This window comes from Nomascus leucogenys, chromosome 20 (genome assembly GCF_006542625.1).
Source record: "Nomascus leucogenys isolate Asia chromosome 20, Asia_NLE_v1, whole genome shotgun sequence".
NCBI lineage: Eukaryota > Metazoa > Chordata > Mammalia > Primates > Hylobatidae > Nomascus > Nomascus leucogenys.
In genome coordinates, this window is record NC_044400.1 from 33,373,833 (window position 1) to 33,382,178 (window position 8,346).

Genomic DNA, 8,346 nt, shown 5'->3' on the forward strand with positions numbered 1-8,346 from the left:
TCTTTTTCTTTTTTTTTTTTTGAGACGGAGTCTCGCGTTTTCACCCAGGCTGGAGTGCAGTGACTCAATCTTGGCTCACTGCAAGCTCCGCCTCCCGGGTTCACGCCATTCTCCTGCCTCAGTCTCTCCCAGTAGCTGGGACTACAGGTGCCCGCCACCATGCCCGGCTAATTTTTTGTATTTTTAGTAGAGACGGGGTTTCACCGTGGTCTTGATCTCCTGACCTCGTGATCCGCCCGCCTCAGCCTCCCAAAGTGCTGGGATTAGAAGCGTGAGCCACCGTGCCCGGCCGAGCCCTGCATTTTCATTCTCCATTGCACCCTGCAAATTATGTAACAGGTTCTAGTTGGGAACATAAAGATCCAGCCAAAGAAAGAGCCAATGAAGTAGACTGAAAACCAAGCAAGTGTGAGGAGGTGTCCTAACAGCCGAGGGAGTAAATTGTGTGACAATGGACAGCATGACCCACAGACTCAAAAAGATGCTGCAAGGTCAAATTACCTCAGGATTGAACATCAATGATTGGATTTAGCAACTTGGGTGTGCTTGTTGCCCATGTTGGAGTGGGTTGAAGAGAGAAGGAAAGAAAAAACGTTGAATGCGAACAACTCTTTTTTTTTTTTTTTTTAAATGGCCCTGCCTCCCACAGCTTGCTTTCTTTCAGTTTTGGATGCAAAACAAAAAATTTTAAAGGAAAATGTGACTTCAAAGGAAAGGAACAAATTTCCAAAGACTTGGGGGAGTGAATGTAGAGCCTGGTGCGGAAGGACGAGGTCTGCAGACGGAGGGCAGAGGTGGTGGAAGGGGCCAGGGACCTGCAGGCCTCCCCCTGGAACTGGGACTGGTCTCGGTCTGCTGACGTCAAGGTCAGCTCCCCCACGGAGCTGACTTCAACAGCCCACAGCTGTGGGGCTTCAGCAGCCACGCCAGCCCTGCCTAGCTCTCGGTACGTTTGGTCTTTCATGCTGAAAAATAAATAATAAAGCCTGTCCCCTGTCTACTGCCTCCCCCAACTGCAGAGACGCCAGCCTCTAGGCCTGACTGCTGGAGAGGTGGAAACACTGGCCACCAGCCCAGCAGCCCCTACGGGCCCCCCAGATGGGCTGCCTCAGTCCTCCTCTGAGAGCTGCAGATCCTCCCGCTCATCCTCAGGCCCCTGGGCCAGCCGCTGCAGCTCCCCAGGGGCCAGCCCCACCTCTGCGTCTGGGTCTCCATCCTCTGAGTTGCTGCTGTCCTCCTTGCCCTCCTCCTCATCTTCTTCATCCTCTTCCACCCCATGCCGAGTGCTCAGGGGCCCCAGTATCCCTGTCTCCGAGAATCCCTCGGTGTCGTCCTCTTCAGGGCTGTTCAGATCAAAGAGGTCTTTAAATTGCTTCCTGTCCTCATCCTTCCTGTCAGCCACCTTCCTTCGTTTGATCTCAGGGAAGTTCAGGTCTTCCAGCCGCTCTTTGCCACTGATCTCCAGCTGGACCTCCCGGTCACGCAGCTTGTGCCAGTGGCTGTAGTACAAGGTCAGGGGGGTCCCCTCTTCCCGGGTCAGCTTCTCCCAGGCTTCCACTGCCTGCCAGTCAGAGATGCCAAAGGAAACCCTCTGGCAGCGGCTGCGGATGTGTTTCGAGTTCTCCTGAACCTTCCCAAGCAGCTACTGCACCTGCCGGCAGTTGTTGGCCACCTTGCACTCCCGGAGGAACGACTTCAGCTGCAAGACCACAGGCAGCACCAGCTCCGGGAAGCTGATGCAGTGTGCCTGGCTGTGCAGGTACTCCAGGGTGAGGTCGTACAGCTGCTCCACCAGGCCGTCCCGGTACACCTTCTCCTGCAGGTTGACATTGGACAGCTTCAGGATCACAGAGAAGTTGATGGGCTTGGAGCTCATGCGCCCCAGCGTCCTGTTGAAGTCGACCTGCTGGAACATCTCCAGGATGAAAGGCAGCACTGGGATGAAGGCCCCCGAGCTCCTGGAGAGCAGCGTCAGGGCACGGATGCAGTGCATTCGCAGTGGATAGAAGCGGGCAGTGGGGATGAGCTTGATACAGCCAATGATGACCTGGGCAAGGGGGTAGACCAAGGGCTGGAGGGCTTCGCTGGGGCCCGCAGTGCTCACGACCTGGCACCACAGGAAGAGACAGTGCACGTACTGCCAGTTGTACACAGACTGGTACGTTTCCTTCTTGCGGGTGGTCATGGCACTGCGCAGGTGCATGGCGAGCTGGCAGATGTAGAGGAAGGTGTGCTGGTAGGCCACACCCAGCTCCAGGGCCAGCAGCTCCGTCAGGGTCCGCTGCATGAAACTGATGAAGGGGAGGGCACCAGGCGAGGTGAACTTGCAGTTCCTCACATACGTGATGTACATTTGCTTGAGGCCGGGGCCAAGGAAAGTGTCCTTCTTGTGCCGGCAGACTCTGCTGAGGACTAGGAAAGCCAGCACCCGCAGGGACTCCTCCCCTGTGCTCCATACGATCACCATTCTCTTGAGCAGCATGTGGCACTGCTTGGGGAAGGTCAGGAAGCCGGACACCAGTACACTGATGTGCCGCAGCACGGCCGCCAACACCGTTGTCTCTGCTAGACAGGACACCAGCTGTATGACTGAGCCCAGGTACACCTTGATGTCCACACGGAGCTTCCCCCAGAGCGGGCTGCTGGACAGCTGCAGCATCCGGCTGCTGTCCTTTGCCGCCTTTCCAAACAGCAGCTTCTGGAGACAGCCAATAAGGTCTCTGATGCAGAAGGTGACCAGAGCATTGAACACAGCACTGTTCGTGACCTGGAATTTGTTGGCCTCAGCACTTTCCTGGTCCCCTTGGGTGGTGGCCACAGCTGCTCCGAACGCCTGTACCACTTCATGGAACAGCTTTGGAGTGAGGCGTTGCTTTGCTGCCTGCTTCCATCTCTCAACCATGCCGAGGGTCACAGGAACACAATTCTTCTTCCTGTTCAGCCCTCTGGGGACTCTGTCCCCATCTTCCCCCTCCTCTGCTCCATCCTCCTCCTCACTGGCTTCCTCCAGCACATCTGGCAGGGAGTGGAACGGCTCCTCTTCCTCCTCAGAGCTGTCCGAGTCGCTGAAGTTTAGCAGGCTCTGGTCATTCTCCTGCAGGAACCTGTAGAACTCGGGGTCTCTGTCCTTCAGCCGAGAGAGCTGATCTTTGTGCTCAGAGGCACGGCCTTTACGCCGGCTGGCCGAGGGGCTCCCGCCCGGCTCATCCGGACTCCGGGCAGCCTCGCGTGCCTCCCGCGTCTCCGCTTCTGGGGAGTTTTCGGATTCGGATTCGGACTCGGAGTCAAAGCCCGAAGCTAGGAACTCGTCCACCGTCAGCTCCGCCAGGGGCCTCTTGCAGCTCTGCGCAGCTGCCATGAACCGGGCCGCACCGTGCGCCCCACTTCCGGCCCCAGAATGCCGCGCCTCTGCGCACTTCCGCCGCCCAGGCACCGCCCCGTTCCCCGCCCCGCCGCGTCACGCCCAGCCGAGTGGCTCTACGGTTCTCCGACCGCAGCGCCGGCAGCCTCCGGGCGTGAGGACGCGTTCGCATGCTCGGTGCTGGCAGCCCCGGTGGGGCCCAGATGCGCCTCCCGCTCGGCGCCCGGCTCCGTAGGACGCGGCGACGCCAGTGTCCGCCCTGGGGAAGAGAGACCAGGAGTCCCGCCACGCCCGCAGCCCACCCGGCATTCCGAGGGCACGCGCCTGCGAGGACCGCCAGGCTGCGAAGGCGGGGCCTCTATGCAAAGAGCTCCCACAAATCAACAATAAAAAGCAGAGGGTCCAGTAGAAAACGCGAGTGGCAGTGGGAACCGCACTGATGTCGCTAGCTCGACGAAAGACAGGCGACCCGAGGGCCAGGCTGGTTTCGCCTCCGATCCGCGGAGACCGGGCAAGCGCCACGAACACCACGCAGGGCGTTCCCCGTCTACGGCCCTCTGTGTGCCGATGGCGGCTCTTCCGCGGCCCTTCCCGGGGACGCCGCACAGGGTGAAGGCAGTGGGGAGGCCGGCGCCTTCCTTCCCGCTACCAGCCTGACACCTGGGCCCCTGGGCCTGGACAGCCAGACCCCGCGACAGGGGCGCCCTGGGGCACAGGCGCGGATCCCCCCGACCTGGCGCTGAAGGGGCGCGTGAGGCAGACGCGGGCAGAGTGGCCTCGGGGTCCCATTCGGCCTCTTGGTGCCGCAGGGCCCTGGGGCTCCCCGGAGGAGAGCAAGTTAGGGGGTCTGGGGAGTGGGGATGGCTTCCGGGGAAGGAGGAGGACGAGGCCTGGGGGGGGGCTTCCTGGAGGAGGAGGAAGGCGAGGCCAAGGGGGACTTCTTGGAGGAGGAGGACAAGGCCTGGGGGGCTTCCCAGAGGAGGAGGAAGGCGAGGCCTAGGGGGGCTTCCAGAGGAGGAGGAGGGCTAGGCCTGGTGGGGGGGCTTCCTGGAGGAGGAGGAGGGCTAGGCGTGGGGGAGGGGTGCTTCTCGGAGGAGGAGGAGGGCGAGGTCTGGTGGGGGGCTTCCCAGAGGAGAAGGATGGCGGGGCCTGGGGAGCTTCTCGGAGGAGGCGGCGGACCTGGGGCGCAGCGCTGGAAGGATGTGCGTCCAACGTCTAGTCCCCCAAGCCTCTCGGGAGGTGGGGTGGGCGGCGCCGAGGGAATATGAACAACTCTTGCAAGCACTTTTCTTGGAAATGGGAAGTTTAAAATTGTGTAGGAGCTGAGAAAGATAGAGGTTCAAGAGAGGGCTTTTTTAAGATGGAGGTATGTGTTATAAATGAGGGATTAAGTACCCCTTGTGGAGTCCTTAAGGAACATTCCAATGGGCTGTGGAGATGACATTGGGAAGGCATATGAATAAAGGATTTACTGTACTCACAGGTTCCAAAGAGGGAGGCACGACATACCTTGTGGGGATCACCTGGGCAGAGCACCAACAGAGCGGGCTCAGCCAAGCAGGTGGGGAGCCAAGGGCAAGCAGGTTCCTGTGGACAGTTGCCCTTATTGGGCATCAGGGTGGGGTTCACCAGCAAAGGCAGGAGGGGATATCACGGGTGTGCTTAAATGTCATTAGGCCGTGGTCGGGGAGAGCAAGAAGGGGGATTTGTGACAGGGACCAGGCTTGTCACATTGGTGTACCTGGTCGTCTGGGAAAGGTGCCCACAGCCTGTTTGTGGAGATATTGAGGAATCAGGAAAATGGGAAGTTTTTAGAAGTTGCAGTTCAAGATGTTACAGTACGTCATTTTTCTTGGCAATGACTCATTAAAAAAGAAGAAAAAACTAATGAGGCAGGAATGGAAATAATCCCAGGAGCAAAGTCCTTTAGGAGGAGTGGGGAACAGGATCCAGTGCAAAGTGGGGACTTGGCCCTAGGAGCCAGGGAAAGCCGAGTGCATGGAGACAGATGTCTGTGCCTGCTGCATTTTGTAGAATGATCCATTCTGATTTCTCCTGTGTCAAAATTGAAGCCTTCAGCTGAGAGTGAGAAGCAGAGAGGAAATGTTGAGGTTTGAAGAAGAGAAGAATATGGAACGGTCGTCTAAGAGGATGGGCAAGCAAGGAGACCAGAACTGTTAGGCAGCGCAAGGGCTGCTGAATAGCCTGAGCAGTGAAGTGGCTGAAATAGGAACATCAGGTGTCTCTGGTGATTATTTCTTTTTTGTAGTTTTCTGATTTTCCAGATGTTCCCTAATAGGCATATCTTACTTCCACAGTTATCCTTTTTAGACTGTTATAGAGGGGTGAAAAATAGAACATATAGCGTATGAGAGAGGACTTATGATTTGGGGAGGTGAGTGGGGAATCAGAAAGAGATAGAAGACCTCATTCTGTTTGCCTATAAAAACAATGCCTGCAATAGATGAAGAGCAGTTCGGTTTTCTGCAGACATGTACAAAATATTTCTGACCTTTTATTCAGGCCAACAGATTTACTCCATTTCTAGGTCTGAGCCACCAATTGGGTTTCTTCATTGAGTCTGAGTGTTTGATAGGCCAAGTGGTGGAAACTGTTCCCAAGTTCTGAAACTAGGGGAGCCTCCATTCTGGGCTCTGCAGTGGTGAGGTGCACTCTCATCCCTGCCACATTTTAGTGGGAAGCCTGGTGAGGCTCATTCAGGGCCTATGAAAACATCTCTTACACCAGAACCTCACTAATCTTGTAAAGTTTGCTTGTTTGTTAAAATGATTAAAAGTAAACATTAGAAGTTGAGGTCCTTGATATCTGTTTTCAGAGTGTCTTAGCCACTCTCTATTTATTATGTCTTAATAGATTTGCCTGATTTTTTTTTAAATTTCAAATCAAGGTCACTGTTGTGAAAGGGAATCTCAGAGATAATACATTGTTATGAAGGGCCGGGCGTGGTGGCTTACACTTGTAATCCCCACACTTTGGGAGGCTGAGGTGGGTGGATCATGAGCTCAGGAGTTTGAGACCAGCCTGGCCAACATAATGAAACCCCGTCTCTACTAAAAATGTAAAATTTAGCTGGGTGTGGTTGTGCACACCTATAATCGCAACTACTCGGGAGGCTGAGGCAGAAGAATCGCTTGAACCCCGGAGGTGGAGGTTGCAGTGAGCCGGAATCATGCCACAGCACTTCAGCCTGGGCGACAAAGCCAGACTGTGTCTCAAAAATAAATAAATAAATAAGTTCCTCTGAGTTATTTACCCTCATCTTTCTGTTGAAATCTTTATTGGAATTATAAATCTCAGCTTTCAGAACAAGATGTGGGAATTAAATCCTATGACTGTTAAAACACCACATGGAGCTCAGCTGTGTGGACGCAGAGTAACTCTGCCTGGGGTGTGAGGTAGGGTGTGTGTTTGGAACTCTAAGGGTGGCAAGTTGAAGATTTCAGAGACAAGGGCAGCTGCAGAAGTCCCGAGTTTTACACTAGGACAAAAGAGAAGAGATTTTTCTCTTATGATGGAAAGAACATTTAACCCAGCAATATGTATTTAGATGATGTCATACTTTCTTCTTGAAATATACAAACCCTTTGATGAATTTCTTTCATCTTTAAACTCTTTCATAATGAATCTCTTAAATAATAAATCTTTCTAATACATTTTTCAGTCTTTGTATTCATACACCAATGTAAATTCTTTTTTTTTTTGAGACAGAGTCTCGCTCTGTCGCCCAGACTGGAATGCAGTGGCACCATCTCGGCTCACTGCAAGCTCTGCCTCCCTGGTTCAAGCTATTCTCCTGCCTCAGCTTTGAGTAGCTGGGACTACAGGTGCCCACCACCACACCCGGCTAATTTTTAGTAGAGTCAAGGTTTCACCATGTTGGCCAGGATGGTCTCGATCTTCTGACCTCGTGATCCACAGACCTTGGCCTCCCAAAGTGCTGGGATTACAGGCGTGAGCCACCACACCCGGCCGTAAATTCTTTGAAAGACAGCATATTTATTCTAAGTTCATGTGTTATTACTACTGGAAACAAAGACACAGTAGATAAGGAGTATTGCATGAGCACTGGATCTGAGTTGAAAACTATGCTTGAAAGACACTAACAGAACTATCTTCAAGTCTGTTGAAGGGAATTATTTGCAGCCCGGCATTTTTTTCCCTGAAGTAATATCTATGACTTCTTAGTAGATGGTCTGAAGTGGTAAGGTAGGAACTTCAGTTATTGTAGGTGAAAACCTCAAGCTATGGCTGGACATGGTGGCACATGCCTGTAGCCTGTACTCAGGAGGCTGAGGCGGGAGGATCTCTTGAGTTGAGGAGTTTGACGCCATAGTGCACTATGATCACTCCTGTGAATGGCCATGGCACTCCAGCCCGGGCAACATAGTGAGACCCCATCTCTAAAACAAATTGAAAATTAAAAACTTTCAGATATGCTTAGAAGCAGATTTTTCAAATCCCATGAGGAAGGGCTTTAAGAACAGTATGATCAGTAACCAGCTAAACAATGATTAAAGCATCGTCTTTAGAAGATGATGAACTAAAGGAATCTAAATCTTATTGCCTGAAACTCTTTGCAGTTAGGCAGCTTAATTGGGTGTCTTTGAGAAAATTACTGTCTCATTTATCATATTTGTGCAATGAAAATAATACCTACATTGTATGCCTGTGGAATTTAAATAACAAAATATTTTATATATCTACATATCTCCTGGATATAGTACAAGTTTAAAACATTGTAGTTTATTATCAGTTTCCTGAGAGATGGCACCAATGGCAAAACGGTCACCAAAGCCTTTAGAATTAGAGGACGGTCTCCACTTCGTGGACATGTGAGTCTAAGCACCCATAGCATCCATCAGCCTGTCCTCTCTCCTTTTTTAAAGAGCAAAACAGGAATTCTGTTGTGATTGAAGGACTTTCTATCCATCCCTGGAATCCTAGATGCTTTGAGATACCTGCAT

The 8,346-nt window shown here is 52.9% G+C and overlaps 1 pseudogene across 1 annotated transcript; it reads right to left on the reverse strand.

Moving 5' to 3' along the window:
- Window positions 1-1,108: 1,108 nt before the first annotated feature.
- Window positions 1,109-3,398, reverse strand: LOC115831737 (annotated as a pseudogene). The gene has a single exon (XR_004027222.1). The product of XR_004027222.1 is annotated as a nucleolar complex protein 2 homolog pseudogene (transcript).
- Between the last annotated feature and the right edge of the window lie 4,948 nt (window positions 3,399-8,346).